The following is a 9,999-nucleotide window of genomic DNA, read 5'->3' as shown; positions in this document are numbered from 1 at the left end:
GCACTAACCAGAGTATGTCTGCCCTAACTGTAGGAGTTTAAGAATCAGCTATTATTAAGACTTACCCCCTCACCTGTTCAAGTTGTGCATTTGGATTTCACTGACTTTCTGGTTCCAATGATATTAACCAAGTTTTGACTAAGCTTCCCTCCTCTTTTGGTATCAGATGAACAACGACCATAGCCTTGCTAGGTTTCAGTGTATTCTGCTGTAGTCTGGCCCTTGAAACCTTTACTCCTAGATGACACTGAGTAGCAGCTATTTAATTTCAAATAGAAATATTTGTTGGATTGAAGATATAAGGAGCAGGAGAAAATCACTGGTCTCTACAGCAGTTTTTTCTCATGGGGATATTTGGCCTATCATCAGATATATGTCAGGCCCAGACTCTGCTGCTGTGTTTCAATGTTCTTAAAGACATTGTTGTCTGCATCACTGTATCATGAAGGACACTTTTCCATACAATGTACAGAGTAACATTTCTTAGGGCAGAGGAAGAGAGATGCCCCACTTGAACAGTTGGTTTGTTCTTGTCTTACAGACACTGTCATTCCTGTAATCAAGTATCTTTCCCTCTTTTTTTTTTTTCTGGTTTCTAGGAAGCTTAGAGTCTGATTTGCAGTAAACCTGTAATATATATACAGGGTCTTATGGCCTTCATGTTCTATATCAATCATTTTCTATGTTAATCATTAATCATCTTAATGTTCAAGGTCTATTCTTCCTTTACATTACTTTTTTTTCACTTTAAAAAACACCTTTGTGCTATGTGTGTGTGTCTCTCTCTCTCTCTCTCTCTTTTTTTTTTTTTTTTTGGTAATCTTCCTAAAGTTCTTTGAGAAAAGGGCAGAGTTAAAGTAAATAATAATCCTTTGCCATAACAGGTGTTCCCACTAGGCTCATCACAACACCAGCCACTATCTGCAGAGAATCCAAAAAAAATCCAAGGGCCTAGAAATGCAGGACCTCCCTTACTGAGGGAACAAAGAAATAAGACCAGAGCACTTATGCAGACTGTAGCTAACAAGTGGTACTAATGCCCAGAAGCCCACCCTGAAAGAAGCCTGAGAAATGCAGATAGATTTCCCAGGGACGCAACTACTTAAGACAAACTTAGTCATCGGTAAGACAAGTTTCACCCCTGTATGAGTGTTTTCATCCTGTGGATGCAGCTAGAAGCTCAGCTGGTCCCAACTGGTACAGCTGTCTGCAGCTGGGGACTTGAGTACCCCATAAGCCAGCAGCTGGGGAGAGAGAGGCACTGTAGTTTGACTCTCTCTGCTCAGAAATGCCATCAGCTTTACACACCTCTTTGGCAGAGGAAGGTCCCCACACACCGTGAGTTCATTCATTCATTCATTGGCTTCCCACCATGAGTCAGGCATTGTGATAGAAGTATAAGGAATACAAACATGGGCGAGGCACAGACTTCAAGGAAAGGTCTACAAAATAAGCCTGGTATATAAATAGCCCTAATATAAGGTGAAAAGTGTTAAGCACCAAGAGGAAGCATAGGTAAACTGATATGGGAGTTGAGAAGAGGAAGAGTTCCTTTTAGCTAAAAGATCAGAGAGACTTTCAAAGAGTTTGAACTGTATCCAGAAGTGAGCACTGCAGGCAGAGAGAACTATAAGAGCAAAGATATAGAAGTGGTTCAGTGCAGGATATGTTTGGAGAACAATAATTAGGTCAGTCTGACTGGGGGGAAGTTGAGTGAAGGTAAGAGGTAGTGGGACATGAGGCTGAAGTGGCATTAATAGTGAGATTGTAGGGGCACCTGGGTTGCTCATTCAGTCAAGCGTCTGCCTTCTGCTCAGGTCATGATCCCAGGGTCCTGGGATCGAGCCCCACATCGGGCTCCCTGCTCAGCAGCGAGTCTGCTTCTCCCTTTCCCTCTGTGATCTCTCTTGTTCTCACTCTCTCTCAAGTAAATAAATAAAATCTTTAAAAAAAAATAGTGAGATTATAATTTATGGGAATTGATCCCCTAACAATGGCTAGACACCAGAGATGGAAATTCTAACAAGGGAACTGCCAGAATATTCTCAGCAAGAGATGACACCAGGAAAAAAATGCTAGATATTTCAGAAGTAGTGTGGACAAAGTAAGTCACTGTCAAAAAGACAGACGTTCTCAGTCTCTGTGTTATGCTACCTCCTCCCCATCTCTTCCACACCAATATAATCTTTCACACAAAGTCATAAGAAATTCCCACTGCTTGCAATCACCAGTGAAGCTAGTTGTTCCCAGCCTGCCAAACGTTATTCCTTGGGAGGGATGGAAATGCCCAAAGTAAACTGGAAAGTCAAGGCAATTTGCAGGGAATATGTTGGAAAAGCAAATCTAAAGAGTTCAGACCCATTTTTATTACTTTTTGATTTAAGTAGTTAATTACTTCAATTATTTACTTCTTTACAGGGAGAGGTTGAGTGCTTGAAAGCAGGCTCTCCACCATTGCTGACCCAAATGTAACAGCAGCGCTGAGATGAATGAGCCTTTGGACTCCTGTAAAAGGTCTGCTACCATTGGACTTGAGAAGGGGCTGATCCCTTTCTTTCCAAGAGTTAATAGCCAAGTTGATTCTGGATTCCTCTCTTGATCACATCACTGTTCTTTAGGACCAGGGACTCTTGGGTATAACTGGAGCTTCAGATCCTCAGAAAAGCAATTTAAATCTGAGTGGCATCCCACAACAACTGTGATTACCTCATGACTATGGTTGATCCAGATTCCCGAGCTTTAGCCAGCCCCACCCACAGCCTCATTTCCTGCCATGCCTCCACCTTGTTGCCACGTTATTCAGAATAACTTCCCCAAGCATCTGCTGTTTCTTGTGTCTGTGCATTCACACACATCATTCTTCCTGTGTGGAAGGCACCTTCCTGCCCTTCCCAACTTGCTGAGTCCTCCTTGCCCTTCAAGTTCAGCTCATTTGTTCCTTACTTGAGTAGCCATCTTTGATCTCCTATCTCATTTGTGCCTATCCTCTGTGATACCAAGTCATCCAGGTTTACCTCTAATGTAGCACTTCATTCAATTCTTAAATTGACACCAGGTACTAGGCTGGATCCTGCATATATCAGAAGTAATGAGAGAGAAAGACTCTGCCAGTGTAAATATATGGGGAGAACAACCTACTAATAAGTGGTGACAGGGCAGAACAGTGAGCAGTACTCTAATTGTTGGCTTTTTTTCCTGATTCTCCTGCTGTACTGTGAGTTCCTTGAAGGCAAGGAATTAGTTCAGTAATCTCTTATTTATCAGGTGCTTAATAAATATTGAAAGAACAAATGGAAGTTGACTATTAATGAGGAAGACTCCAGTCTTCAGGACTCAACCACTCTAGACATCAGGTCTTGAAATTACAGGGAGATGAGCAGTTGTCTCACTCATTTAGCATCATGTTGGAGTCACTTGGGATTGTAAGGGGCTTTAAAGGGAATCTGACTATTCACCTGGGTGGCACAGAATAATCCCAGTTGACACCTGTTGTTCCGGCATCCTGTCTGGGTTAGTATTTATTCCAGATTTTTTTTCAATGACACTTAGTTATTTTATTAAAGTAAGCTAGGATGAGTTTGGTAGACTTTCACTTCTTATTCCTAGATTTTTCTCATTTAGTAATATGTGAGAAACATAGTTAAAAAACAGAGTTCTCACCTTAATACATATTAAAATCTAAAAGACACTAGTGATGACCTATCTCTCTTTTCCTGAGCCTCCTTGGTACAATGTAACTAACACTCCCTTTTCCTAGGACAGCATACAAGGTGTTTGTTGATAGACCCCAGTGCCCTTTGCCATGACTTAAGAGATGCTCAAGACTACTAGAAAATGACAGAAAGTCATCTTGAGTGAGGTCAGTAGAAACATGGGAAATTATTAAGTAGGTGAACCTGAAATATGTGCAAGAAATATAGGCCTTACAGTCTTGTCATAGAGTAGAGAGAGCAGTCTGAGTTCTCTTGTTATAGTGGTTTTGTTATTTACAGTATGGCAGTAGTCTACAACTATTTTTATTGTTTGGCAATACTTTCTTATTTTGTACTAAATCCATCAGTAGCAGTTAAGTTAAAAAATGGAAGTGCAAGTTTAATAAAATATTAAAACTGAATTTGTTTCTCAAGAAAATTGATGATAAAATACTTGCAAAACAGTTTGTAAACATTTACCATAGGGGATGGCAACCCATGAAAACCAGAAAACACAAATCTGCTTAAGAAGCACCAGCATCTACCTTGGAAGTCTGTTGTTATTTTAAGACTGTACCCAAAGATGACAATTTAACATTGATTTACAAGTGAAATTATACAGCACTCTGGTAGAGAGCTAAGTGAGATCAATATAGACATTATAATCTGCACTTGCAACTAAGTCAGACCCAAGCAAAGTACAGTCAGCCAACAGAGCAGGTGAGAATAATGCAGTCACTCCCACTCTAGTTGTATGTGTAGGATTTCCACTCTTTGCTTAGCGTTTCTTTTCTTTTTTAAAAATTTTTTTATTTAAATTTAATTAGCCAACATATAGTACATCATTAGTTTCAGATGTAGAATTCAATAATTCATCAGTTGCATATAACACCCAGTGCCCATCACATCATGTGCCCTCCTTAATGCCTGTCACCCAATTACCACATCCCCCCACCCACCTCCCCTCCAGCAACCCTCAGTTTGTTTCCTGTAGTTAAGAGTCTCTCATCCTTGGCGTTTCTTGCATAGTAAATATTGTCTCCCAGATATTTAGATCGAGCAAGGGTGCTGTGATATTGTGATTTATAATAAGAAATACGTATTTGATCTTTGTCTCTTCTCCAGGCATGTAGCTCCTAAAACCCTTGGAATTCCCTGTGAAGAGAGCAATAAAAGTGTCTTTTGTTATGTTAATGAGTGACCTTGGGAAAGCACCTAAGGATGGGAGCAGGTTGCCCCTAGAGCCAACTATGTGATTAGAGGGTTGGAACTTTCAGTCCCTCTGACCTCTGGGGGAGTGGAGAGGAGCTAGAGATGGAGTTCAACCACCGAGAGCCAATGGATTTAATCAATCATGCTTCTGTAATGAAACCTCCATAAAAACTGCAAAGGACAGGGTTTGGAAGAGCTTCAGGACTGGTGAATATGTGGAGGTACTGGGAGAGTGGTGCCCAGAGAGAGAGCATGGAAGCCCATGCCCCTTCCCTCATATCTTGTTCTATGTATCTTTTCCATCTTCCTGAGTTATATCCCTTTTATAATAAACCAAGAATCTTGTGAGTAAAATGTGTCTCTGAGTTCTGTGAGTCGCTCTAGTAGATTAATCAAACATAAGGAGGGGTCCTTGGAACCTCCACTTTGTAACTGGTGGGTCAGAAGCACAAATGATAAGTCTACAAGACAGAAGCAGTCTTGTAGAACTGATCCCTTAACCTGTGGAATCTGATGCTACCTCCAGGCAGACAGTGTGACAGTTGAGTTGAATTGTAGGATATCCTGCTGGTGTTGGAAAATTGGCTGGTGTAGGGAAAAACTCTCACACACCAAAAAGAGTACCAGAACTCTAAGTGCCAATATAAAAAAAAAATCTTAACTATTAGTGAGAATTTAAAAGATAAATAACAATTATTTAATAATAAAAGGATAAATATTTAGTGATAAGTAATAAGTAATTCACTATGTTTCTTCACCTGTAACACAGGAATAATAATAGGCATCTATCTTATTAGCATTTTTATGAGGTTTTAATGAGGTAAGCATTGAGAAGAGTCCCTGGAACCTGGTAAGCAGTCAGGTTTGTATTTGTTCTTCTAGTTGCTATTGTTACAATTATTATTGTTATTTAGCATATGTTTACTGAACTATCTGTGCCAAGTCCTACAAATTTTTGTGCCAACAGATTTTAGGATGATGACTAAGATTCCATGAAGAGACAGTCTTTTCCCATTGGATATTATTTCCTGCTTTGTTGAAGATTAGTTGACCATATAGTTGTGGGTTCATTTTTGGGTTTTTTGTTCTGTTCCATTGATCTATGTGTCTATTTTTGTGCTAGTACCATGCTATTCTGTTTACTACAGCTTTGTAATATAACTTGAAGTACGGAGTTGTGATGTCTCCAGCTTTGCTTTTCATTTTTAAGGTTGCTTTGGTTATTTGGAGTCTTTTGTGGTTCCATACAAATTTTAGGATTGTTTGCTCTAGCTCTGTGAAAAATGCTGGTGGTATTTTGATGGGATTGCATTAAATGTAGATTGCTTTGTGTAATATAGACATTTCAACAATATTTGTTCTTCCAACCCATGAGCATGGAATGTCTTTCTATTTCTTTGTGTCATCTTCAATTTCTTTCATCAGTTTTTTATGGTTTTTAGAGTACAGATCTTTCACCTCTTTGGTTAGGTTTATTCCTAGGAATCTTACTGTTTTTGGTGCAATTGTAAATGGGACTGTTGCCTTAATTTCTCTTTCTGCTGCTTCATAATTGGTGTATAGAGATGCAACAGATTTCTGTATGTTGATTTTGTATACTGCGACTTTACTGAATTCTTTTATCAGTTCTAGCAGATTTTTTTTTTTTTTTTTGGTAGAGTCTTTTGGGTTTTCTATATAGAGTATCATTTCATCTGCAAGAAAGACTATCCAATGGGAAAAAGACAGTCTCTTCAACAAATGGTGTTGGGAAACCTGGACAGTAACATGCAGAAGAATGAAACTCAACCACTTTCTTACACCACACACAAAAAATAAATTCAAAATTGATTAAAGACCTAAATGTGAGTCCTGAAACCATAAAACTCCTAGAAGAGAACACAGGCAGTAATTTCTTTGACATCAGCTGTAGCAACATCTTTCTAGATATGTCTCCGGAGGGAAGGGAAACAAGCAAAAATAAACTATTGGGACTACATCAAAATAAAAAGGTTCTGCACAGTGAAGGAAACAATGAACAAAACTAAAAGGCAACCTTCAGAATGGGGGAAGGTATTTGCGAATGACATATCTGATAAAGGGATAGTATCTAAAATATATAAAGAACTTCTAAAACTCACCTCAAAAATTAATAATCCAATTAAAAAATGGGCAGAAGAAGATGAGCTGGTGGTCGCTTAGCAGAGGCTTGAGGCGAGACGTTAGGAAAGCCGGAGATAAAAAAGCAGTTAACAGCAAAATGGTGGAAGCAGATAGACCTGGGAAGCTGTTTATAGGAGGCCTCAATATGAAAAGACTCTTGAAGCAGTATTTGGGAAATATGGTCACATAGTGGAAGTTCTTTTGATGAAGGATCAGGAAACAAACAAGTCCAGAGGCTTTGCTTTTATTACATTTGAGAGCCCTGCTGATGCTAAAGATGCTGCCAAAGATATGAATGGGAAGTCTTTGGATGGAAAAGCAATTCAAGTGGAGCAAGCCAACAAACCCTCTTTTGAAAGTGGTGGAAGACGGAAGCCACCACCTCATCCAAGAAACAGAGGCCATCCAAGAAGTGTGAGATGTGGAAGAGGAGGAAGTGGAGGAGCAAGGGGGTGTTCCTCATGTGGAGGACACTTGGATGATGGAGAATATACTCTTAACCTCAACATGAGTTCTTCCAGGGGGCCCTTTCCAGTTAAAAGAGGCCCATCTTCAAGAAATGGAAGTCCTCCTCCTAAAAGATCTGCTCCTTCTGCTCCCGGGCGTAGCAATAGAGGGATTGGAAGAAGAGGGCCACCATCAGGTGGGAGAGAAAATTATAGAGGTCCTTCACGCAAAGAGCGTGTCTTCCCGGAGAGATGACTATATTTCAGCAAGAGATGATGGTTACAATACCAAAGATAGTTATTCGAGCAGAGATTATCCAAGTTCCCAAGACACCAAGGATTATGCTCTACCATCTAGAGACTATGCATACTGTTACTATGGCCATTCGAGTTCTCGGGATGAACATTACTCTAGAGGATATAGTGATTGTGATGGCTATGGTGGTGGTCGTGATAGAGATTATTCTGAACATTCAAGTGGAGGCTCTTACAGAGAATCATATGAGTTATGGTAGCTCCCATGGTGCACAGCCAGCACGTGGGCCCCCTCTGAGTTATGGTGGAAGCAGTCGTTATGATGATTATAGCAGCACATGGGATGGATATGGTGGAGGTCGGGAAAGTTACTCAAACAGCCGGAGTGATCTCTACATAAGTCATGAGCGTGGTGGCAGACAAGAACGAGGGTTTCCACCCTCTACGGATAGGGCGTACCCTTCTCGTGAATCATATGGTAGCTCAAGTTGTGGGGCTTCCGGAGGAGGTCGTGGGGGAAACCTATCTGAAAGAGCAGGCCATAGCAGATATTAAAAATAAGTTCTGTACCAATTTTTTGTCAAAGAGGAAATTTAACTACTTTTTTTCTGTTACTTTAGTACTAATAAAAGAAAAATATTACTTTAATAGGGAAAGGCATATGTTAACTTGCCCTCCATGAATTTTTGGATAAGATGGATAAGATGAAAAAAAAAGTATTCAAAGTAATTTCATAATTGCTAATGTTAATTGATGAAAACTAGATAAGTCATTTGAATGTAATGTCTGCATTGTTAAAATTTTCGGAGTAAAAATTTCCATGAAATGGGAAAAAAAATGGGCAGAAGACATAAATAGACATTTTTCCAAAGAAGACATAAATGGCCAACTGGCACATGAAAAGATGCTCAATATCAGGAAATGCAAATCAAAACTACAATAAGATATCACCTCACACCTGTCAGAATGGCTAAAATCAACACAAGAAACAAGTGTTGGCAAGCATGTGGAGAAAGGGAAACCCTCTTGCAGCCACTTTGGAAAATAGTATGGAGGTTCCTCAAGAAGCTAAAAAAAGAACTACCCTATGATCCAGCTATTGCCCTACTAGGTATTTACCCAAAGAATACAAAAATGCTAATTCAAAACATGCACCCTGATGTTTATAGCAACATTATCTATAATAGCCAAATTATGAAAATAGCCCAAGTGTCCATCTACTGATGAATGGATAAGGAAGATGTGCTTGTATATGTATATGTATATGTATATATACAATGGAATATTACCCAGCCATAAAAAAGAATGAAATCTTGCCATTTGCAACAACATGGATGGAACTGGAGAGTATTATGCTAAGTGAAGTAAGTCAGTCAGAGAAAGACAAATACCATATGATTTCACTTATATGTGGAATTTAAGAAACAAAACAAATGAACAAAGGGGAAGAAAAGAGAGAGAGGCAAACCAAGAAACATACTCTTAACTACAGAGAACAAACTGATGGTTACCAGAGAGGAGGTGAATAGGGGGATGGGTCAAATAGGTGATGAGGATTAAGGAGTACACTTGTGATGAGCACGGGATATTGTATGGAAGTGCTGAACTACTATATTGTACACCTGAATCTAATATTATACTGTAAGTTAACTAACAGGAATTTAAATAAAAAACTTAAAAAAAAATACCACGAATAAAAGAAAAACCTATAAAGAAATGACTACAATATCCTCTGGCTATGTGGAAGGACCAGCCACATTTTCACCTTTCACAGTTTGTATAAGCCTGGGCTGAGCAGTGTGAATGGAAAAGCTCTGGGCCCTGCGAATGCTGCGGAACTAGGTTCTGTTTCTGGCTCAGCCACATACTAAGCTAAATCTACTCATCCAATAAAACAGAGATAACGGTACCCACTTTGCAAGATGATTAGGAGGGGATTACATCAGACCATAGTTGTAAAGAGGTCAACATAGTGCCCAGGAAATGTAGATGCAAAGACATTTAAAGTACTTCTGAACCCATGAAGTCCACTTGTCTCCCACCTAGACAAAACTAGTGTGGTCATTTTTGACAAGGTCAGGCTGTTGGCAGGAATAGCTGAGAGAACAGTAAGGACAAAGGTATAGTTCTTGATGGGCTCATGGTGGAGGCCATTCTAGGCAGATTTCTCCAGTCGCTGCAGCACCATGGGTTAAGGAGGAAGGAAAATATTGATGTTTTATTGAATTACTCCTATAGGTCAGATCATGTAT

The 9,999-nt window shown here is 39.5% G+C and overlaps 1 pseudogene; it reads left to right on the top strand.

The window, feature by feature from the left end:
• The first annotated feature begins 7,143 nt into the window (after window positions 1-7,143).
• LOC118522181 (RNA-binding motif protein, X chromosome-like) lies at window positions 7,144-8,302 on the top strand (annotated as a pseudogene).
• The last annotated feature ends 1,697 nt before the right edge of the window (window positions 8,303-9,999 follow it).

Source organism: Halichoerus grypus, chromosome 5 (genome assembly GCF_964656455.1).
Source record: "Halichoerus grypus chromosome 5, mHalGry1.hap1.1, whole genome shotgun sequence".
In the NCBI taxonomy this organism is placed as follows: domain Eukaryota; kingdom Metazoa; phylum Chordata; class Mammalia; order Carnivora; family Phocidae; genus Halichoerus; species Halichoerus grypus.
This window is presented reverse-complemented; position numbering and strand designations above follow the sequence as displayed.